Source organism: Erinaceus europaeus, chromosome 16 (assembly GCF_950295315.1).
Source record: "Erinaceus europaeus chromosome 16, mEriEur2.1, whole genome shotgun sequence".
Taxonomy (NCBI): Eukaryota; Metazoa; Chordata; class Mammalia; order Eulipotyphla; family Erinaceidae; genus Erinaceus; species Erinaceus europaeus.
In genome coordinates, this window is record NC_080177.1 from 40,228,118 (window position 1) to 40,253,759 (window position 25,642).

General features: G+C 41.0%; 1 protein-coding gene and 1 pseudogene across 2 annotated transcripts in view; both read right to left on the reverse strand.

Annotated features, from left to right (window-relative positions):
- Nucleotides 1–25,642, reverse strand: part of SAMD4A (sterile alpha motif domain containing 4A) — a 307,746-nt gene that overhangs the window by 143,900 nt on the left and 138,204 nt on the right. The gene's annotated exons all lie outside the window — the stretch shown is intronic.
- Nucleotides 19,133–19,248, reverse strand: LOC132533548 (U2 spliceosomal RNA; annotated as a pseudogene).

A 25,642-nucleotide genomic window follows, 5' to 3' on the forward strand; every position in this document is an offset into this window, starting at 1 on the left:
ATCTAGTCATACACACACACACACACACACACAGACACACACACACACACAGACACACACACACACACACACACACACACACACACCTAGTACAAAGTAAAGATGATCTTATGTATCCCAAAGCTCAAAGGAAATAGTATAACAGTGAAGGCAAAACAGAACAGGTTACTAGTTCCAAAAAAGTCTGTCACCTGAAAAAAGCAGCAGTACATGCAGGTAACACTGGGGTGTTTCCTGCCCCACTTTTATCCCTGAGCTGTTGTACCTCCTCTCCTGCTGTCCCCACAACTTAACCTCTGCTAGGACTGTGCTGTACATCCTTCCTGAGGTGTCAGTGTTGATCCCTGATAATCCAAGTTTCAATTTCATGCCTACTGGCATCTGGTTCATTGCCACGGTCACTGAAACAGAGATGTTGAGACCCACCCTAAGGCAGGTTCAGACTCTGGCTTCACAAGGCTGACTGAGGAATTCCAGAAGATACCATGCATTTTGCATTTCCTGCCCTGACACTGAAGACCTTCTACAATCTTGTAGGCAGTTACCCATTCCCTCTCACCTTCCCAACCCTATGCATCTATGTGGAGCCTGCTTGGGCTGGTGCTGCTCCCTCCATCCATTCTGAAGAAAATCCTTACCTATCCTTTGACAAAGTCATTTAACAAACACTAACACAGCATTCAAGGTGTGTAAGCTCCAGCACTTGAAAACATTTCTCACTGAATCCTTGTAGTAGTCCTAGGAAGTAGGTACTATTATTATCCCATTGAAAAATGAGGAGGAGGGGCCAGGTGGTGGTGCACCCACTTAAGCGCACACATTACAGTGCACAAGGACACAGGTTCAAGCCCCTCGTCCCCACCTGCAGGAGGAAAGCTTCATAAGTGGTGAAGCAGGGCTGTAGGTGTCTTTCTGTTTCTCTCCCTCTCTCCTCCCCCCTTTCAATTTCTCTCTGTCTCTATCCAATAATAAATAAAATAAAATAAAATAAAAAGATTAAAAAGAAAAAAGAAAAATGAGGAGGTAAGAGGGACCAAAAACTGACCAAGTCTGCCCAACAAGCTAAAAGAGAACTAAATGTTCTGTGCAACAGAAAGACGAAATCACTTCTCATTCATCTATAAAAGTTGTCTTGGCTGGGCCACAGCACAGACTCAGTGTGTTCACAGTATTGCCACAGAAACACTTTATTGGTCTGGGGTATAAACAAGGCTTTTTCTTTACCCAGAAAAAACAGTGCTTTTTTTTACCCCACCCAGGCGGGGGAAGAAGGGAATCCCTCAAACGGCTGCACATACTTAAACATGATTCAGCTCTGATTCATCAAAACTGGAAGATTATTCTATTCATTCTAAGATTCTTGATACAAAGTGTTTTCTGAGTAATGGCACCACCATCTTCCCATGCTCCCAAATGATACACTACTTTTTCTAGCGTACTACAAAGCTCACAATACAGTTATGATGGATTTTTCTGGGTGTGAGGGAAAAAGTAGTTCTTTTATAAGCAGAAACACTAACAGCTACTTGGGATCTTTTTTTTTTTTTTTTTTTAAACAGCATATTAAGAGTGGACAAAAGAAGTTTTGACAAATGCCCCCCTAAATATTCTTTATCAGTGTGTTTCAGCCAAAGTGATGCATTGACTGCTCATTTCTAGTTGTGGTCATTTCATATCTGACTTTTTCCTCTAAGGGAGCATTTGATGGAAAGCACATCTCTTGGGGGTTAGCTTCCCAGGAGGAAGCAGCAACCTTCCCTTCTCCTAGGGACTCTGAGTAGGGGTATGTGGACACTTAACAGCCACTTTGGGTGGGGAGACAGAACTTTGGCAGTGAGTGTGGTGTTGAACCATACATTGCAATCTTACAATCTTGTAACATACTATTACCAAAACAAAACAAAAAACATTCCCTTTGCTAAGCCTCCTGTGAGTAAATCACAAGGGAGGAAATGTGGGCACAATGTTCAGGAACTTTCACAATAATCAGTTTCCCCCTTTTTTTTTCTTTTCTCTCAATCAAGGCAATGTTGGTTTATAAGACTTCCAATATTTCAATTTCCTCTCTTTTCAGATTATGTTATTATACCCTACGCACTGGGCTGGTGGAAGATATTGTGCTGCTTTGCTGTGTGTGTGATCCAGGTTCAAATATGGCCCCCACCACACTGAGGAAGATTTGGTACTGTGGCATATCTCTCTCTCTCCCTCTCTCTGGGGGGTGGGGAGGGGATGAGAGGAAAAGGAGAAGGAAGAGTAGGAGTAAAATTCACACTCCACCCACCATCAAGGCATCAAGGACCTGCTATCCCTCCCCTACAGTACTTGGGCCTTGGACGCCCCCCCCAACCACCCAACATTTAACCCCTTTCTCTGACTTCAGTTCTGCATAAGAATCTTAAAGTTTGTTTTTAACTTTGTTCCTTTGCTATGTTTCTTTATATCCCACATTATGGGTATTTGTCCTTATTCTTCTGACTTATTTCACTTAACATGACTCCTTTCAGTTTCTTTTTTTCTTTTTTTTTTTTAATTTCTTTATTGGGGCATTAATGTTTTACATTCTACAGTAAATACAACAGTTTGTATATGCATAACATTTCCCAGTTTTTCACATAACAGTCAGTTTCATCCACAATCAAGCATAAGGCAAGATCTCATTCTTTCTTGTAGGTAATATTCATATATGTATATGTAATTTGCATGTATATAAAATCTTTGTCCACACATCTGTCACTGGCACTTGTGTTGTTTCCATACCTTGGCTCCAGTAAATAGTGCTGTGTGAACATAAGAGTATATGTATATCTTTTCAGATTAGTGTTTTTCTGCTCCTTGGAAGTAGAATTGGTGGATCATATGGTAGATATGTAATGTTTGGACAAATCTCCAACAGCAATAATTAGTTTCTAACAATAATTAGTTTTTAACAGTAATCCAAGAAGTTGTCAGCTTATAACTAGCATATTTCAATTACATTAAAAGAAGAAAGCAGGAGGCACCTGTTTTAATCCCTGGAGCACTCTGGTTTCTCTCGCTTGTGAGATTCTATACCTTCTATGAAATAAAGTAAATATTTTCATAAAATAAAATAAAAGAACATATGGCAGTCTAATCTAGATTCTCTTCTGCCACCTTGGATACCAATTTGAAACTCACCATTCTTTTGGTGTCTTAAACTGTCTGTGGCTCTTCCTGATGCTATAGATTACATGTGGACTCCCTGGGCCTGTCACCAACTATGTGACTCTGAGAAAGTTACTCAACCCTTTTTTTTAAATTTTATTTATTTATTTATTTATTTATTTATTTATTTATTTTACCTCCAGGATTATTGCTGGGGCTCTGTGCCTGCAACACGAACCCACTGTTCCTGGAGGCCATCCTCACCCCCATTTTGTTGTCCTTGTTGTTGTCATTACTGTTATTGTTGCCATTGATGTTGTGGTTGGATAGGACAGGAAGAAATTGGGGGGGTCAGAGATGGGGAGAGAAAGATAGACACCTGCAGACCTGCTTCACTGCTTGTGACTCAACCCCCTTGCAGGTGGGGAGTCAAGGGCTCAAACCGAGATCCTTACACTGATCTTTGCGCCTCGCGCCATGTGTGCCTAGCCCGCTGCGCTACTGCCCGACCCCCTTTTTTTGTTTTGTTTTGTTTTGTTTTTAACCTCAATCCCTTCACCTGTGAAATGAAGGTGATAATAACTTTCAGGAATACTATGAAGCTGTTAAAAATGATGAAGTCATTTCCTTTTGCCATATCTTGTACAGACCTTGAAGGTATCATGTTGAGTGAGAGATGAGCCAGAAAGAGAAGGAAAAATACAAGATGATTTCACTCATAAGTGGAAATTTAAAAGTAAGGATGGGGGTCTGGGAAGTGGCACAATGAAGAAAGAACTGGACTCTCAAGCAAGAGGTCCCATGTTCAATCTCTGGCAGCATATGTATCAGTGTGGTGTTCTGGTTCTCTCTCTCTCTCTCTCTCTCTCTCTCTCTCTCTCTCATAAATAAACAAAACTTTTTTTTAAAGAAATATAACAACAGTAAGGGAAAATGTAAGGTGAAGCTTGGACTGGGTATGTGTACTGCACGAAAGTAAAGGTATTGGGGTCCTGGAGCATGATGATGGAAAAGGACTTACTTTGGAAGAGAGTGTCTTTCAGACACATAACATAGGGAGATGAGAAATTGTACCTATGTATCAACAGCTACACTGTAAACCATTAATTCCCCCCCAATAAAGTAGGAAAAAAAGTTTCCATCTCATAGGAATGTCACAGGGAATAAACTAGAAAGGGTATTACATTAAAACTGGAGTATCATGTACATATTAGCTATTACTATTCTTACTTAACAATTTTCCTTCATGTATGAACTTCAAATAACAGTACAGACAGAATGTAGTTCTTGGCCTCCTAGGGAAAAGCTATCACAGAAAAGAGAAATGCCCATCCAGGATCTACGGAAACTGGACTCTGGTCCCCAGTATCATCACTAAATTCTTTGTGGCTTCCTCACCTCCAAATGCCAAAATCCTTCAAGAGATTTTAGTAGTAGGAAGTAAAAGTGGGGGCCAACATACCATGTCATCTAGCAAGTATACAGTACTAACACAAACACTAGGAGGGAAGAGACATGGTTTCTAGTTGGGCCAGTCACAGAAGCCATCACAGCGTCAGAGTGAATATGGGTCAGAGGTGGGAGATGGTGCTATTTCAAGTTCAGGAAGGCTAAGGTACAAAGACCCAGAGTAGACAGAACTGTTCAGCTATAGCTGAGAAGCAATTTGGAGAAAACTCACAAAGTCAGCTTTGTGAATTTGGCTGGTCTGCCATAAAGTAATTGACAATGTTCAAGGCAGAAGTAATATCAGAATGACAGTGGGAGAGATACATCTGGTGGTGGCTGCAGGAGGGAGACGGTGCAGGGAAAACAGATGGTGGGAAGAGAACTGCAAGAGAAAGGCAAGAAAACAACAAAAGGGGTAGAGGGAAGGGAGGAAGGAAGGAACAGCTGTCCAGTCTGGGGCCCTCTTTACCTCTCTCCACAGTTCACTCCAGTGAACAAGAGGATGGCATAAGCAGGCGTAAGAGTAGTGCCTGCAGATAGTAAGGATTCAGAAAACATTACCTAGCAAATAAAGTGGTGGCCCAGGATAAAGGTGGCACAGTGGATAAAATAAAGGATAAAATAAATAAAGTGGATAAAATAAATAAAGGTGGCACAGTGGATAAAATAAATAAAGGTGGCACAGTGGATAAAATATAGGACTCTCAAGCATGAGGTCCAGAGTTCAATCCATGATATTGTAATGCTCTGCTGTTCTCAATCTCTCTCTCTCTCTCTTTCAATCCATGATATTGTAATGCTCTGCTGTTCTCTCTGTCTCTGTCTCTCTCTCTCCTGTGTTAATAAAATTGAAAAAGAAAGGAGTGGAGTGGGGGGAAGGGGAGAAAAGATAAGGGAATGGGGAAGGAGGGGGTTCATGAATCCTGGTACCACACAGGAGTGCCACAACACCAAGGCAAGCTTTGGTACTATGTACTATGTTCTCACTCCCCTCTCCTTGCCTTTTTAATCTGAAGTTAAAAAAAAAAAAAGAGTGGAAAAACTCATCCCTGGAGCAGTGAACTGATACATGTGCATAGCCCCAGTGCAGGAGGAAAAATGAAGAGGGATGGGGCTGAGGAGAAAGTATAATGGTTATGCAAAAGACTCTCAAGTTCCAGGTTCAAACTCCAGTACCACCTTAAGCCAGAGCTGAGCTTAATGAAGAAAGTAAAGGAGGGGGCCAGGCGGTGGTGCACCGAGTTAAGCACACATAATATGAAGCTCAGGGACTCGTGCAAGGATCCCGGTTCAAGCTCCTGGATTCCCACCTGCAAAGGAGTCACTCGACAAACAGTGAAGCAGGTCTGCAGGTGTCTATCTTTCCCTCCTCCTCCCTGTCTTCGCCTCCCCTCTCAATTTCTCTCTGTCCTATCCAACAGCAACAACAACAAATATGGAAAAAACAGCTGCCAGGAGTAGTGTATTTGTAGTGCAGGCACTGAGCCCCAGCAATCACCCTGGAGGCAGGCAGGCACGCAGGCAGGAAAGAATGAAAGAAGGAAGGAAGGGAGGAAGGAAGGAAGGAAGGAAGGAAGGAAGGAAGGAAGGAAGGAAGGAAGGAAGGAAGGGGTATGAGAAAGGTTATGAACAAAGAATGATCCCTCACTTGCAAATCAGTTTTGATGAATCAAATAGTAAGTGACAACAATTTGGGGTGCAGGGAATCCCAGATACTTTTCCCAAGTCACCAGCCAGTGCCATGGAGGAGGAGGAAGAGAACTGGTGATCCAAAAGAACAAACATCATGACACAAAGGCCTAGTGTTCGCTTCTCCTTGATCCTTCTCAGAATGACTTAGGGTAAAGACACAGCCACTGCCCTATTCTACAAAGGTGTAGATCAGCAAATGAATAGAGTCCTCTCTGAACCTGGGATCCTGACACATGGACTAACTAAGGAAGAGCTGGGAGGCCCCTCTCTCTGATTCTCAGCCCAAAGCTGTCAATCATGTCAAACACCGGCACTCTATACCCCATAACAAAGCAATAGACATTATCATTTCCACTGTCAAGATGAAAAAATTTGGATGAGGTCACTTGGTGAGCTGGTAACTGCTGAGCCCAGAGCCTAAGATGTGTCTTGGATCTGAAAGGTGTTCCCTTCCCTCCCAGTCATTTCTCAGGGTTATTTTTGGCCCCAATCAGCCTTCACAAACTTATGTAAAACAGCACTGCAAGATATAAGAGCATGAAATTGGAAATAAGGTGCTTCTACATTTATTTATATCCCATTTATTTTTTAATAACTAATAAGGTTAAGCTCTGCATGAAAGGGGGAAAGTTGGTTTAAATCTTGACTTACACTTTAGTTGACTAGTAAAGTACTGTCATTTGGCACAAGGAAGAAAACTTTCATTGGCAATGTTACACTTATTTTGCTTTCCTTAAAGCTTAAACATTCACCTCCTGTGCACTTTCTTCCTTGGTCAAAAGCATCAGTCGTTTGCTGACTTTCAGTTTGTGGGTATGTTCTATTCCTCTACTGCATGTGAGGACAAATGTGTCTTTGAGTCTATGAAAACTGAAGGGTTAATGCTCACTTGATTGCACATGAATTTTCATCTTCGGCAGGAATCATTTGTCCTGTTAGTTATGTTAGTTAAGTATCTCTGACAATATATGCTATTTATAAATTGAAAGCATCTGGCTCAGAATGGGGACTAATACAATCACAATAAATATAAGATAAATTGGTTACCAGGACAGTTTCCAGTATAGCAAAAACAATTATGTCAATAAGCCTATCCTAATGTGGAAGTAAATGGGAATATCAAGCCATTGATCAAGAAGCTCAGATAGGGATTGATTTAATTAAACCCATAAAGCACTGTTGTCTTTAATATGCCCTGTGGGTCTCTCTTTCCATTAATCATGGGGGTTCCCCCTCTTTACCCTAGAACCACATTTCTGTGATTTCCCCTCAGCCACCTGCTTTTCTGCCTTATTCCACACCGGGCACTCCCTGTCTATCTCGCATAGCTGTGGGTGGCTTTGGGTATCTTATCAGGCTTAATCTAAAAAACCGCCAACTCTCACTTTTACTAGGTTTTACTTGTTTCCACAGGGGTGGAAACAATTTGTCTCTCAAACTCATTCCCTGGCTTCAGAGTTTGCAACCTGCCTGCCTGTGTCAACTTCTTATCAGGAGAGACAGTCATTATTATGGAAAAGTAAGGAAAGCAAGATTTCAAGTTGAAGCAGCCCTTCTTCAAAAGCATGAAATATAGGGGGCCGGATGGTGGTGCATCCGGGTAAGCACACATAATACTAAGTGCAAGGACCCGTACAAGGATCTGGGTTTGAGTTCCTGGCTTCCCACCTACAGGGGGGATGATTCAGGTCTACAGGTATTTATCTTTCTCGCTCTTTATCTTTATCTCCCTCTCCTCTCTCAATTTCTCTCTCCTATCCAATAAAAAGGGAAAAAAAAAAAGGCCACCAGGAGCAGTGGATTCATAGTGCAAGAGGCAGGGAGCCCCATCAATAACCCCTGAAGCAGAAAAAGAAAAAAGAAAGGAAGGGAGGGAAGGAGGGAGGGAGGGAGGGAGGAAGGAAGAAAGGAAGGAAGGAAGGAAGGAAGGAAGGAAGGAAGGAAAGAAGATATCAGGATCTCAGAGCTTAATCAGCACATTTTTTAGTTAGTTTAGATCCCTCCTCAAATCCTCAGAAATCAGGGCTCACTAAGAGAGATGGAGATGGATGATGGATTCAGCTATGAATTCATGAGGCTTGAGGAAATCTTCACCTGGAGATCTCTGTGGTCATCCATCTTGTATGCCATCTGCTCCAAATTTGTACCTTTGCCCCGAGAGGTGAAAGACAAATTCATCCATCTTTGAAGTCCACTCAAGGTGAAATGCCACTAAATTGCCTTGTTGTCCAGAACTATACAAATAAACATTTATTTTCTGGTTAATCTGGCAGACCTCAGTTGTTTCCTGTTAACTCAGGAGACACATCTGGTTGTGCTTTAGAGTAAAATACCTCCCAATCAATCTCAAGTAAAACCCTAGGAGCTATCACTGAAATGATGGACAGTCTCTTAGTTCTGCAGGCAGGAAGACTCATGCCTTCCCAACAAGCTCAGGTTCTGGCACACTGATTTTGGGGGTCTGCATTCCTTAGGTGAATTAATACCAAATAATCACACCTCTTTTGTGATCTTAAGTATTCTACGTTAGCATAAGTTAAATAATGTTCATACCACTTATACTGTTAAAGTCAACAACCATATTCCTGTAAAAACAGCTTTCTTTCCCAGTATTCTCAAATGCCTCTGTAAACATGCCCAGTATCTATAGACATTCTTATGTTTTTCCCGCACTTGTTGGTACTTTGATATAGCCTAACACATCACAGAAATAAAGAAAGACCTTTCCCAAGTACTTTTCAACATGAATAGAACACCAACTAAAATACATTGGACTGTAGGATACTCCAAGTGAAATTTCATTCACTTCAAGAGGAATCAATATATCCCTAACTATTGAGTGCAAACCAAATTTTAATAAATCAAGGCCTTCTTTAAAAAAAACTTTGGGGGGTATTCATATAAATAAACATATCTCAAAAATCTTTAAGCCAAAAAGCATACCTTACATGGAACAAATATTTTGAAACATATTGTTACTCAACACCAAATGGTTCCTCCCATATATATATTTCTGAGTTCTTTGGACTAGACTACTTTGGGAGAGAGGCAGACAAACTATGAGAGGAGATGGGAGAGAACAAGAGCTGGGAGAAGGGTAGTGAATGCACTTGTGAATCTGTGCAGATGGTTTCCCAACAGCTTCCCTCAATTAGCATGTGTCTTCAAAGAGCATGAGAAGGGAGGCATGTGCCTGCTCTCTCAGTCTGGCTCAGTTCTATTGTAACTTGCTTAGTACAAGCCTGGTGACAAGCTCTGTAGACAGTATATTTTGCCCAATATGCTGCCACTGCAGAAGAAACTCTTCAAGATGATTGAGTTGATAGCCAATAATAATAATAATAATAATAATAATAATAATAATAATGGCAGGTGGTGGCACACCTGGTTAAGTGCACACACTACAGTGCACGAAGAACCAGATTCAAGCCTCTGGTCCCCACCCGCACAGGGAAAGCATCAGTGAGTGGTGAAGCAGGGCTGCAGGTGTCTCTGTCTCTTTCCTTTCCCTTCTCAATTTCTCTGTCTCTATCCAATAATAATTTAAAAAATAATTTAAAAATTGAAATTACAGAAATGGTATTTTGCATATAATGAACATATAAAATATGTTCATTATATATGTAATTCATACATACACAACAATATATGCATATAATGAACATATAAAATATGCATATAATGAACATATAAAATATGTTCATTATATATGTAATTCATACATACACAACAATATATGGGTCCTTTATATGTTCAGTATATATGTAGTTTACACATACACAACAATATATGAGTCCTGCATATATGTATGAGTGAGTGTTGTTGTATACATTCACTCACAAATTTGGCACAACTTGTCTTAAAAGTTGGTGCCCCATCCAGAAAACCTGCTGTGATTTTCAGGCTTGGAAAAAGAAAAAGAAAACTCCAAAGAACAGCTAAAAGCAATTTGACTGCTGAATCTGGTAAGAATTTTGTGACTGTCCCCCAAGTCTTTTAGAGTAATCTTGTTGCTTTTTAAAAAATATTTATTTATTTATTCCCATTTGTTGCCCTTGTTGTTGGCTAGGACGGAGAGAAATGGAGAGAGGAGGGGAAGACAGAGAGGGGGAGAGAAAGATAGACACTTGCAGACCTGCCTCACTGCCTGTGAAGCGACTCCCCTGCAGGTGGGGAGCCAGGGGCTCTAACTGGGATAGAGTAATCTTGTTTATACTTTATTTGACCATAGTTTCTTTTGAGCAAATTTATCACTAACTACTCTGAGTTTTCCCCATGAACCCAATCAACTCTTCTTTTTATATTCAAATAATATTTGTTTATATAACATTTAGTTGTGGGTCTTAACACAAAAGGTAAAGCTAACTTAATCAGATTTGGGAACAAATTATTGTCAATGGTCTTCTACAAACCTGATTGGAAAGGTGGGCTGACCAGCTAGAAAGCAGAGGAGTAGCCACCAACATCTGGTCTACAGAAAGAAGGGCACTGCTTGATTGGTGAGTAATTCGGTGAGTTCTTCTGTGCCTCCTATGAGGTTTAACCAAAGAAGTAGCTAGTGATATACTCTTGTATATGTGTCTGCTGTGTTTTTACCAGACTAGACATGGGCAGAGAATGTGCCCTAGCTTATAACCTTACTAATCTAATGCCTTACTAAGGCTTGGAAATACAATTTAGTCTGTTCATTTTTTTTACCAGACCACTGAATAAAACTCATCACAAGATGCATTTGCTGAAAGTAAAAGTAACCCTGATTTTAACTAAAAAAGAAACACTAAAAGGCAGACTATACATTACAGAAGGACATTAATAGTATAAAATATATTATATATTACAGTACATATTTACATACCAGGTGTTATAGATATATCTGACAATACATACTCCTATATATTATGTCTACTTTATATTCTTATATACACACACAATAAATACAATTCTGGCTGGATTAAAAAAAATCATCGGGAGCTGGGCAGTAGTACAGCTGGTTAAGCACAAATGGTGCGAAGCGCAGCAACTGGCATAAACATCTCGTAAGGATCCTGGTTCGAGCCCCGGGCTCCCCACCTGCAGGGGAGTCGCTTCACAAGCAGTGAAGCAGGTCTGTAGGTGTCTATCCCCTTCTCTGTCTTCCCCTCCTCTTTCGATTTCTCTCTGTTCTATACAACAACAGCAATGGCAACAATAAAAAAAAAAACAAGGGCAACAAAATGGGAAAAATGGCCTTCAGGAGCAGTGGATTCGTAGTGCAAGCAACAAGCCCCAGTGATAACCCTGAAGACAAAAAAAAAAAAAATCAGCTGAGTTGTATAGCTTCAGAACTATAGCCCTCAGTCCATCATTTTACTCACCATTGCTACTGTGCAGGATTTAGATAAAAATGTCCTGGATTGGGGCCCAGGCAGTAGCATAGCAGGTTAAGTGTGCAAGGGTCAGTGCAAGAATCCTGGTTCATGCCCCCCTGCTCCCTACCTTCAGGGGGGTCACTTCACAAGTGGTGAAGCAGGTCTGCAGGTGTCTATCTTTCTCTCTCCCTCTCTGTTTTCCCCTCCTCTCTCAATTTCTCTCTGTTCTATCCAACAGCAGCAACAACAACAACAATGAAAAAAGATGACAGTGGATTGGTAGCGCAGACACAGAGCCCCAGCAATAACCCTGGAGGAAAAAAAAATTCTGGATGGCATTTCTGATATTTCTCAGTGCCAAGGAGTGAAAGCCTTTAACCTTGCACACTAGTTGATTCCACTCACTCTTGACACTCACAACTATGAGGGTTGATACATTTAAAGGCTATTCACTTGGCTCTTGAGTTTTATTTATTTATGAGTTAACATTTACATCCTTCTACTTCCATGATAGATTTGAGGAAGCCAAGCTCTTCAGTGAAGCCCATTCTTAAAGTTGTTCACTCCTCCCTCATCCTGGGACATCCAACTTCAATGGGCGCAGTTTTCCCAGTGTGTTCAATTAACTCGGTCCCCTGTGGTCAGGGCCTTTCACTGAGCCTTGCAGAGTCAGTGACCTTTGCTTTGCTCTCTAAAGCAGGAAGCCCAGGAAATCCTGGCACAACTTTCCAGGGTATCCCCTTTGGTGTCTAGACTCTCTCAAGATGATGTGGAATATCTGTAGGGTTGTTAACAGTTCCGGTGAACTCAAAGACAGTCAAAAGGACCCTCCTTTATGAGAATGTAGGGCATCAATTATCCTCCCACCCACTAAGGGTCTTCACCTATGGTCAACTATGAATGCTATAATGCAAAAGAAGAGAAAGGGCAAAGTCTCAATGTCTGTTCTGAAAGTCAAATCTCTGACTAGATGGAGCAAACAAGGTATTATTCCAGCATCTCTGGGCAGAAAAGATCACCTGACCTGGTTTTTCCACCTACACCTTAGGAATGAAAATGCCCGTCAGACTTTCTCAGATGTCTCCTCACATACCCCAGAGGCAAGGAGCTAAAGGAATGACATATTCAAAGTATGAAAAGATAAGAACTGCCAGCCACAGGTACTCTACCCTACCATATTATCCTTCAGATATGAGAGAGAACTAAAGGTCTTCTCAAACGTGCAGAGGTGAAAAGAATTTGCCATCACCTCTCCTGCCTTGTGAGAATTACTGAAAGACATCCAACATGAAAAGAAAGAGCAAAGGAATTCAAATTATAAGCAAGGTGATTGGCAGTAGAATAGAACCAGGAACACAAACAACAGCAACAAGAGAACAAATAGATAGGAAAGGGAAGGACAAAACGGACAGAGATACAAATGTTGGTGAATCAATTTATAATATAAACAAGGTAAATAGGTGATCATGAAAGACGTGAAAGACAACTACCCGATGATGGTTTTGCTCATATGTGAAAATACAGGGAACTGAAACACATGAACTAGCAAAAAAAAAAAAAAAAAAAAGGTGGTCAAGCTCTCTCTGTGAGAATTATGGTGGTTACAGGGTGAACAGGGGAGGGGAGGGGAGGGAATCCAGTACTTCAATAGAGGATGAGATGTGAAACTATACCCTAATAATCTTATTGTCTTGTGAATCATTATAAAATCATTAATAAATGAAATAGGAAAAAAACTGTCAGAGCATGCTTGAGAAACTTCTGGGTGACAGTTACCATATTTCACTACAACAAAAGCCACAGTGGTCCATATCACTCCTATCTCCCATCTTCTCTGGATTCTAACCTCCCATTCTAGGCTTATCCTTGTGGAAATGGCTGACCTCATTACCACTATTTTCTACAGAGACTGGGTAACATACAACATTTCATCATATATTCATATATAGATGAATATATACAGCATTCAGTATCTAGTCTTGGTTGTTTTTCAAGGACTATCCTTAGAACAGATATGCCTTGGACCATCTCAAGGTGTATTTACAATAGTGGGGACAGGTTTGGGAGGAGTCATTCACATTTTTCAGCCAATCTTTATCAGCATCCAAAAGCTGCCTGAATCTTTGGGTATAGCCCATGGCCAGAAATAGTGTGACAAAGCTAAATACACAAGGGTCTACCTCAGAGGTCTGTTCTTATCTGCAAATTAGCACCATATTCTAACCATTTGGCCAGACAATCACTGACTTATTAATATAGCAGCTATACCAAAATCAGGACTTTGGGCTCCTCAGGGATAAAAAGGCATCAAAGAAATCTAGAGACTCCATATTAATATTCTGAATAACAAGTATGAAAAAGAATTTTTATTCTATATTATTTTCATCTAATATGTCAAGGCAATTAAATGTACATCCCTGTCCTCGACATTAAAAAATGCATGGAGATCAAAAGGCAAGATTTAAATCAGACTTTTCTATTTATAAAGCACTTTGTAATGCTAGCCCATGTGAAGGATCATTACTATAACCCTGCTTGACAAAGGAGAAAACTGAGGTTCAAAGGGAAAAAAAATTAAAAAGAAGAAGAAGCAATTTGCCTGTAGGTAGGTAATGTAGTTCACTGGTAGAGCATATACCTTGCATGTATGAAGCTCTAGGTCTGATCCCAAGGACTCCACCAACCCCAAGCAAAGCGATTTGTCTGAGGCTGAGAATTCCAATATTTTGACTCCTAGTCAACTGTACCTTTCATTCTACAATATGTGCTTATGCTATTTATGAGAGAAGAGCTTACTGAGTCCACAGAGGGTGGAATTTAAAAACCTCAGAAGACTAAGGGACATCTGAATAGTGTATAAGTAACTGACTGCCTGAGCTCTCCATATTTGCCCACAGAAAATGCAGAGTTTAGTACGCAAACCATTCCATGACTAAAAGGATTGCAGGTGTAGAAAAGGGTTTCAGGTCTAACAAGAGTCATTCAAAGTGACTGGTGAAAGACCTAAGGGACAAGGTACATATATACGTGTAACCATAAGTCAGAGGAAAATATATGCCTCAAAGTAAAAGTGCTCAATAGTCTGGTATAAGGAGACTCAGACTCAATAAGGTCAGCAAGCTACTAGAAAGATCTTTTTTTAAAAAAAAAGGATACCAGAAAGTACCTAATTGAATATTTACTACTTAGACCTAGATATCCTCCTCTCCTACCACCTACTTCATTTCCCTCAGTCACCTTAGGTCAAATTTCATCAGATAAGGTAAGAACTATAAAAGCTGTATATGGGAAAGAGACTGGCACAGTTTAATAATGGCCTTTTTGGTCACTACCAGGCCACATCATCACCGGGGACTCTAGTCAGGGAATGCTTCAATCCCCACATAGATATGATGGACATAGACATCTAATAAATTCTGTTCTCCACCATCACTGGCCACTTCCATCAGGAACAGCATCATAAGTCCTCCTGTGGGCCTCTCCAGGCCCTTGGCCTCACTGTAGAGCAGCAATGGTAGGGACTGCCCCATTCTTTGAAGGGAGGCTGGGTCAACCTACTCTGCCACTCAAGGAAGACTGGTCCTAAAACGGCAGCAATCTAGAATATCCCTAGCTGTCACCATGGACTGTGACCTCAGACTGACAGAGACTCAGGGACTAGACAGGCTCCTGTGCTAAATATGAATAGATATGGGCCCTAGGTCAGACCAATGGAGCGAACAGTTAATGGTATTTATATATTTTCCTCATATTTGAGAGCTACTTTTTGCCCTAATCCAGCTTCCTAAGCCCATTCTCAACTCTGACACCATCTTCCCAGGCAGTATTTTTAATCCACCTGAATGCTAGCTATTGGGCTCAGACAAATATTACTAAAGTCTGAGGGGGTGGAGAGAACCTTGAGGTCCTATTACATGACGATGGAACAGGATCTGTAATTGTGGGTGAGTGTTCTGCAGAGAATTTTCATGGGGAGATGAGAAGTTGTACCCATGTGTCAACAACTACATTGTGAACTGTTAACTTCCCTCCATACAAATGGAAAAAAAATTTACTAAAGTGATGGGTCTCTTGGCACATACCTAAAATAGACTTCCTAGCTTCTTTCCACAAAAACACCCCCTAGTTTTATCTGCTCTATTCTTACCTTTGGGTTCCTGTTTACTAAGTAATATGTCCTGCTTTATGTCTTACTGCTTTTAAGGCACCAAGTTACAGGTGCTACTATGATGCCATCCTGACTTCCCTGGGCAGACAAGCTCACCAATGTGTCCTCAGGTCTCACCGCCAAGTCTTCCTACCCCACTAGGGAAAGACAGAAACATGCTGGGGGTATGGACCAAACTTCCAACACCCATGTCCAGTAGAGAAGCAATTACAGAAGCCAGACTTCCCACCTTCTGCACCCCAAAAAGAACTTTGGTCCATACTCCCAAAGGGATAAAGAGTAGGGAAGCCTCCAGTGGAGTAGATGGGACATGGAACTCTGGTGGTGGGAACTGTATGGAATGGTACCCCTCTTATCTTACAATCTTGTTAATCATTATTAAACCACTATTTAAAAAATAAGTGACTGGTAAAACATTGTATGTTGGGTCTTACTTTGTTTGGTTTGAGGGTTCTGCTGATATAACAGACAAAATAAGATTCTGAACTTTTTAAAAATTTATTTATTTATTCCTTTTTGTTGCCCATATTGTTTTATTGTTGTAGTTATTGTTGTCATTGTTGTTGGATAGGACAGAGAGAAATGGAGAGAGGAGGGGAAGACAGAGGGGGAGAGAAAGATAAGACACCTGTAGACTTGCTTCACTGCTTGTGAGGTGACCCCCTTGCAGGTGGGGAGCCAGGGGCTCGAACTGGGATCCTTACACCAGAACCTGCCGTGCTACTGCCTGACTCCCCTGAACTTTTTTTGAACTTTTATTTCTTTTTTGCCTCCAGGGTTATCACTGGGGCTCAGTGCCTGCACTATGAATCCACTGCTCCTGGAGGCCATTTTCCCATTTTGTTATTGTTATTATTGGATAGAACAGAGAGAAACTGGGAGAGATGGGGAAGAAAGAGAGGGAGAGAAAGATAGACACCTGCAGACCTGCTTACCACTTATGAAGTGACACCCCCCCCCACAGGTGGGGAACCGAAGGCTCAAACTGGGATCCATGTGGAGGTCCTTGCACTTGGCACCACTTGCGCTTAGCCTGCTGTGCTACCACCCTGCCCACCCTTTTTTTTTTTCAATTCTTAAGTTGATATTTGATCTGGAAAGTAAGTAGTGAGTACCAAATTGTTCACCACCATGAGCACCGTCGAGGGCTCTGCCACCTAGCTTGGCAGAGCTGCTGTGCTCCTGGCAGGATCATCACAGTCCTGGACACTTGCCCTGGGGCTCTTGCTCCCACAAACTCTCTAGGAACACTCCTCAGCATTACATAGAATGCTCCTGTCTTTAGTTTAGTTTTGTTTTTTTGCAAACAAAGGCACTTCATGGCAGAATCTGTGCTGGGACAAAGGTACCTTGAGAGACGTCAATGGTCAAGTAACAACTCTGAGGTCATGTTCCAAGCCTTTTGCTTCCTGGATCAAGTTATCCAACTTCTCAGGGATTCCTTTGCTAACAAGCAATTCAAGTAATGTTAAAAGAGGTAGGAGTGAGAGAGACAAGGATGACGAGCAGAACATTAAACTGGGGAGGATGTAGAGAGACTTTAGGGTGCTGAAGATGGGATGGATTTCATCCGGAGACCTAGAGGGCACCTGAGAGGGATTGTCCCATATGGCAGGGAAAGGTCAGGCCACAGGGAATGTGAAGAAGAGCTCTCATTGCTGGGCAGGTGACTGACAGGAATAGATGGCTACCCACAGCAGGCTGTCAAACAAGAATGTGAGCCTGGAGCTCAGGATGGAGGCTACTGAGAGATGGGATTTGGCAGGCATTTGCCCAGAGGAGAAAGATGGAACATACAACTGTCTGAGAATACAGTCCAGCATCTGTAATGTGAGGGGGGGGGTCCACTAAGTCTCAGTGGCCTTCACTAACATTCACAACAAAGCCAAGCAGCTACCATCATTCCTTAAGCTCCTCTCTCATCTATTTCATCCAATCCAATTAAAGATTCTTTTTTTGTCTTCAAGGCCCTAGAACCTTATGCTAAGCTGCACCCTCACAGCTTTCTTCCTCCTAGAGTTTCTGTCTCTGGGATGGATGGAATGCCCTATCACACACTGTTTAGATTGGCCACCTGTGCGACTACAAAGCATAACTCAAAGATGATGTTCTTAAACACTGGATGGTGGAGATTTCACTAACTGATTTCCATAGTGCTCATGTGATGTTTCCTGGAAACAGAAATCATTCTATCCGAAAGCATAACTCTATACAACCACACAGCAGAACCCAAAGATGAAATTCTTAACTTCAGGGGATAGTGGAATGTTCACTGATGAAATTCAATAGTCCTCATGTAACATTTCCTGAAAATCTAATTCTCTCCCCATATTGCCATAACTAACCCCTAGGAAAGAGCCTGGTGGTCATTTCACATTGCCACTGCAGAGGATAAGAAGGTACCCATACCTTAGAGAAACTGCCACAATTGTGACAGTAGATTTCTTCACTCTCAGCAGAAAAACTTATCTACAAAACTAGAAACAGTACTTTAAAGTGGTCTCTCCTCTTCCCCTCTGAAAACCCAGCAGCTCTGTCACTTCTTGACTGGCAATAAACTAGACCAGCAGCTCGCTCCTTAAAGCTGCCTGGGAAAGTAAGAAAGGAGTTGTCCCTGCAAAACAAAAAACAAAAAACAAAAAAAAAAACCTGCATTTTAAAAAATGGAAAGGAACAGGGCAGTGAGGGAAAGTCTTTAATATCTAAATTGACAGGACACTTACAGAAGGAAAGTTTCAGCTGATTATGTTAGTTTCTCATTAAACTACAGATAAGTGGAAGGTGGATTAATTCAGTGGCCAATGTAACTAGAATATTTCATAGTAAAACATTTTAATGACCAACGTGCACTATAATTTATCACTGTAAGTTTAGTGAGGAAATTGAAAAATGATCATGCTACAGGTGTGAGACACTTCTACAGATTAGACAGCACAAAAGTACGTTCATACCTATAAGCACCATCCTAAATACCAGTCAATTTGACACTGGTTTCTACTAGGAAAATGGCTGCTAAGTTTCTCTAAAGAATGGAGAAACAGGAAAATCATGTTGTTTGTCACCATGCCCTACAGACTTGGAAAACTATAAGAAAACATATTTGAAAAAAAAAAAACAACCTACTCACAGAGAAAACTATGCTATTTATAACTGCAGCAAGAAGAAGAAAATGCCTTAGGAAAAAAAATTTAAATAAAGAAACGAAAGACCTGTATACCAAAAACTATAAGACACTGTTGAAAGAAACTAAAGACACAATGAGATGGAAAGAATTTCCAGACTTGTGGATTGGAAGAATTAATGTCATTAATGTTACCTAAAGCAACATTTAGTTCCTATAAAAATATCAGTAGTATTCTTCACAAAAATAGGATAAATGTGATGAGATTTATTTGGATATATCAAATGTTAAACTGATAAAAACAGATTCTACACATGATCTTAGTCAAAAAGTCCTGAAGTGACTGAAAGAAATTTATTTTGGAGGAACTTCCAGAGGCGTGGCTATAGAGCAGCAGCAGCTGCGTTTTGCTCTCCCCAACAACTAGGAATAACAAAGAGGATCACCTGAGAATGCAACAAGATACGACTACAGTTACTTTGGGAACCTTTCAAGCCATGGGTGAGTGCAAACACATGTGGGTCATGGACAGAGAGGGGCTTAAGGAGAGATTCCTGGGGCTAAAAGCCCTTACCTATCTGGAGCAGCTGGTACCAGTCCAGCAGTCTGCCAGTTGACTCACCACCTCCAGTCTGAGTTTTATCAACAAAAAGACTGCTGAAGGAAGGAGAAGATCATCTAAACCTCACCAGTTTACAACTGTGTGTCTCCGTTGCTGTTGACCCTGAGGGGTTGGAAGAGCAGCAGGGAAACCATATATTATTATGGGAGGTGGGGGTGGAGGCAGAGAACTGGCCCAGCATCTCAGGAGAAAACCTACACTCCAGGTGGTCTGGAGGTGTGGTTATACAGTAGGAGCCTTTTTGTATTGTTCTCCTGATACATTAGGAAAAAAGGTGAATAATTCCCTCAGAAATCAGGATATATTCAATCCCTTTTACTATAGCAACAAAAACAATAAAAGGTCTAGGAATAAACCTAACCAAAGACATGAAAGACTTGTAGACTGAAAATGAGTCATTATTCAAGGAAATAGATGAAGACACAAAGAAGTGGAAATATAGCTCATGTTCATGGGTTGGCAGAATTAACATCATCAAAATGAATATACTACCCAGAGCCATATACAAATTTAATGCAATCTCATCAAGATCCCACTCAATTTTTTTAGGAGAATAGAACAAAAGCTACAGATGTTTATCTGGAACCAGAAAAGACCTAGAATTGCCTGAACAATCCTGAGAAGAAAGAACTGGTGGCATCATACTCCATGATGTCAAATTGTATTATAGGGCACTGCAATCAAAACTGGTTGGTACTGGAACATAAATAGACACACTGGCCAGTAGAATAGAACTGAGAGCCAGAAGTAAGCCCCCACACCTATAGACATCTAATTTTTGATAAGAGTGCCCAGACTATTAAATGGGGAAAGGAGAGTTTCTTTGACAAGTGGTGTTGGCAAATTGAGTTGAAACATACAGAAGAATGAAACTGAACCACTATATTTCACCAAACACTAAAGTAAATTCCAAATGGATCAAGGACTTGGGTGTCCTTGATCAGAAACTATCAAATACTTGGAAGAAAATATTATCAGAACTCTTTGTCATCTAAATTTTAAAGGCATCGTCAATGATACAAACCCATTACAAAGAAGACTAAAACAAAAAATAAACCAGTAGGACTACAGCAAATTAAAAAGCTTCTGCACAACAAAAGAAACCACCACCTGAACAGAGAGACCTTTTACAGAGTAGGAGAAGATCTTTACATGCCATACATCAAACAAAAGGCTAATAACCAAAATTTATATAAAGAGCTCACCAAACTGCAGCAATAACAACAAAGAAAAAAAAAGACCCCATCATAAACCCTCTTGTTGGCCTTACCAGGACCTTGCCCTCACTATAAATTAGCAATGGTAGGGATTGCCCCACTCTCCTAAGGAAGACTGGGTCATCCTGCCATGACACTGGAGGAAGACTGAAATGAGTGCAGCTTGGAATGTTCCCAGCTGTGACCATGAACTGTGAGCTCAGACCAACAGGGACTCAGAGGTTTAGGCTCCTATGCTAAATATAAATATATATGGGCCATGGGCCAGGTAGATGGGGTAAACAGTTAATTTTATTCATAGATTTCTTTGAAGTTCTTCAACTTTCTAGGCCTTTTCTCTACTCTGACACCATCTTTCCAGATACTATTTTTTGTTCACCTCCATATTAGTTATCAAACTTAGGCAAATTTATTAATTATTATCATGGGTTCCTACAAACATACCTGAAATAGACTTCCTGGCTATTTCACATACAACAATTATACGATTGCTACTTTTAATATATTACTTCTCCAGATAAAAACTAACAACCCTCCAGATGTCCCAGGTTCAATCCCCAGTTCCACCAGAAGCCAGGTGAGCAGTGTTCTGGTATCTGTCTCTCTCATTAAGATAAATAATCTAAAAACAAACAAACAAAAACCTAAGAAGCCTACAATGAGCCCCTTAAGTTTAAAAAAGAAAGAAAGAAGGAAAGAAAGAGACTGTTAAAAAAAGGAAAAAAAAAAAAAAGAAAGAGACTGTTGTTAAATCATAACATCATAAGTACAGGGTGGGAGTTGGGGATGGGGGGACTGAGATTTGACCTCAGCCAGGGAGGGAATTTAGAAAACAAAGAGATAATCCTGGTGAGCTGAAATGTACCCTGGCCCTCTCAAGGTTGTCTTGCTAAGCTCCTGTCTGACCTCCAATCACTACTCCCTTGGACCCCAGTAGCTATTAACAGTAGGAATTCCCTAGACTTCCTGGCCAAGCTGACATGCTGGGTAGAGTTCAGGACACAGCTTTAAATGTGGTTTCCTGATGAAGGGGGAACCTCTAGTTAGGCAGGAAGGAGTTCAAGCTTAAATATTATATGTCATAGTCATCTTCTGTTCTTAGGAACCAATACATCAGCAGAAATGACCAGGAGCAAAATACCATTCCTGAGAAAACCCCTAACAATCCAGTGAGAGGCCTGTCATTGCAGTTGTGTGTGTGTTTTGACAAGAAAGTAACACATTTAAGAACTCAGTTACTCTGAAGTACAGTTAAATAGACAAACATTATTTACAATGATATTTAGAGATTTATTCTTGATGTTAACATTTTATGTTATTAATAGTATATTACAAGATTGTAATATTACAGTGTATAGTTCCACACCAGACCTACCATCTAAATTCTGTGTCCCCATGCTCCATCTCCTAAATATAACCACTACAATTCTCACAATTTTGCTTGCTTCTGTTTTTTTTTTTCTTTCAAGCTCATGCATATCCAATCTCTAGACTCCACATGAGTGAAACAATCCAGTAGTTGTATTATTTCAATAAGGATAATCACCTCCAGTCCCATTAAATGGACAAATATTTGAGAAAGCTAAAGATGACTGAGTGACAGGAACACTAAAGGGAATCTGACATATCATCTCTATGACTTTGTGACTAATAGAGTGGTAAGAAGAGAACCCTACAAAAGGAATCAAGAGGTGAGGTGGTTGACTTGGTCCCACCATTTGACATGAAATTCTCAGGCACTTGACTCCACTCCCTGTAAAGTAAGATGGTCACTATAAATCTTAAATTCTCTGATTCAATTTGCTTTCCAAAAAAGAGACCAAGGTACCTTCATATATCAAGAAGGCCACTTCCATCAGGAACAGCATCATAAGTCTTCCTGTGGGCCTCTCCAGGCCCTTGGCCTCACTGTAGAGCAGCAATGGTAGGGACTGCCCCATTCTTTGAAGGGAGGCTGGGTCAACCTACTCTGCCACTCAAGGAAGACTGGTCCTAAAACGGCAGCAATCTAGAATATCCCTAGCTGTCACCATGGACTGTGACCTCAGACTGACAGAGACTCAGGGACTAGACAGGCTCCTGTGCTAAATATGAATAGATATGGGCCCTAGGTCAGACCAATGGAGCGAACAGTTAATGGTATTTATATATTTTCCTCATATTTGAGAGCTACTTTTTGCCCTAATCCAGCTTCCTAAGCCCATTCTCAACTCTGACACCATCTTCCCAGGCAGTATTTTTAATCCACCTGAATGCTAGCTATTGGGCTCAGACAAATATTACTAAAGTCTGAGGGGGTGGAGAGAACCTTGAGGTCCTATTACATGACGATGGAACAGGATCTGTAGTTGTGGGTGAGTGTTCTGCAGAGAATTTTCATGGGGAGATGAGAAGTTGTACCCATGTGTCAACAACTACATTGTGAACTGTTAACTTCCCTCCATACAAATGGAAAAAAAATTTACTAAAGTGATGGGTCTCTTGGCACATACCTAAAATAGACTTCCTAGCTTCTTTCCACAAAAACACCCCCTAGTTTTATCTGCTCTATTCTTACCTTTGGGTTCCTGTTTACTAAGTAATATGTCCTGCTTTATGTCTTACTGCTTTTAAGGCACCAAGTTACAGGTGCTACTATGATGCCATCCTGACTTCCCTGGGCAGACAAGCTCACCAATGTGTCCTCAGGTCTCACCGCCAAGTCTTCCTACCCCACTAGGGAAAGACAGAAACATGCTGGGGGTATGGACCAAACTTCCAACACCCATGTCCAGTTGTTGTTTTCGACGGGTTATGTTGTTTTCGCCGGGCTGGCTTCACGGGCGGGTAACAGACGACCAGGGATTCATGGTTGAGCTGTAGGCAGTATCTCTTTATTCATGCAGGTCGCAGCACAATCTAAGCCAGATAAGCTAAACTAAACGTACTGTAAAACTCACAATGCTGTCTTTATATATACTTGCGAAGTAGGGTGGAAACAGGATGTGACATAGAGAGGGTGGAGAGAAGAATGACTGGTGAAAATCAGAGTGTGACAAAGAGGGGGCAGATTAGGCGAGAATCCTATCATTGAACCACAAATGCCCTGGAGGGAGGGTGGAACTTGTTAACAGTGGTTATGTAAATAGAATGAAGTGGTTATGAAAAATAGAATAGTGTTAAGCAGGGGGGATTTAAACCAAATGAAACAGAAGGGGTCTCATACATACCAACATCCAGTAGAGAAGCAATTACAGAAGCCAGACTTCCCACCTTCTGCACCCCAAAAAGAACTTTGGTCCATACACCCAGAAGGGTAAAGAATAGGGAAGCCTCCGGTGGAGTAGATGAGATATGGAACTCTGGTGGTGGGATCTGTATGGAATAGTACCCCTCTTATCTTACAATCTTGTTAATCATTATTAAGTCACTAATAATTTTTTTTCAAACAGTGGGCATTTCTTTTTTTAATTTTTTAAATTCTCTTTATTTATTGGATAGAGACAGCCAGAAATCAAGTGGGAAGAGGGAGATAGAAAGAGAGAGAGAGACATAGAGACACCTGCAACCCTGTTTCATCACTCGTGAAACTTTCCCCCTGCAGATGAGGACCAGGGGCTCAAACCTGGATACTTGTGCACTGTAAACTAATAAAACTTTTAAAACAAAACAAAAAGAAGGGAATGTAACTTTTTTTTTATCTCCAGGGCTACTGTTGGGGTTCAGTGGCTGCACTACTAATCTACTGCTCCTGGAGACCATTTTCCCATTTTGTTGCTCTTGTTTGTTATTATTGTTGCCATTGCTATTGTTGTTGGATAGGGCCGAGAGAAATCGAGAGGAGGGGAAGACAGAGAGGGGGAGAGAAAAATAAATACCTGCAGACCTGCTTTACTGCAGACGAAGTGACCCCCCTTGCAAGTGGAGAACCAGGGTCTTTAACTGGAATCCTTGCACCACTGGGCCATGTGTGCTTAACTTGCTACCACCTGGCCCCCAGAAATACAACTTTTGCCAAAGAAACAGCCTTAGCCTCAAAGAAGACAGTGCTCTCTGCTATCCCAGACCATGACATCCACTCCCATCCCTTGGGCAAGTATGAAACAATCAGCTGAGAATACCACAAACCTGCTAGATGGAGTTCTGCAACTCCTCTGCAACTTAGTCACCAGAAGACATGAGCGAAAATCCTGATTGCTGTTCTACACTCTGGATGTACCACATCACCATCCTCAAGAATCAACTCCTAGTCAAAGTGAAGATTAGCCTGACCATTTATATTGATAAGGACTTATTCTATGAATCTCTGTCCATTTTTATATTAAAAAGATAGACGTAGATGTTTTCTGGTCCCAGACTTCTTGATACTTGTTATTAGAATTCCTGGGTGCTGGGCAGTAGCGCAACGAGTTAAGCACGCATGGCACAAAGAGCAAAGACCAGAGTAAGAATCCCAATTCCAGACCCTGGTTCCCAACCTGCAGGAAGGTCACTTCACTAGTGGTACATGTCTGTAGGTGTCTATCTTTCTCTCCTCCTCTCTGTCTTACCCTCCTCTCTTGATATCTCTCTGTCCTATCCAAAGGCAACAATAACAGCAACAAGAGCAGCAAGATGGGGGAAATGTCCTCCAGGAGCAGTGGATTTGTAGTGCAGGCATCGAGCCCAGTGATAACCCTGGAGACAAAAAAAAAGAAGAGAAAGAAATCCTACTAAAAATAAATAAAATACAAATTAAAAAAAAAAGAATTCCTACTGATTGTACCTTTGCATCTATGTTTGCAAAATATGTTTATCTGTCTACCATGCACATTCTTTTGACTAGTATATACCATAAGGTCTGTGTTTAGAGATCTGTTCCATTATTACAAAATCCTGCTCTAAGGCAAAGTCTGTGTATTTCAGAGATTCCTGCCCACA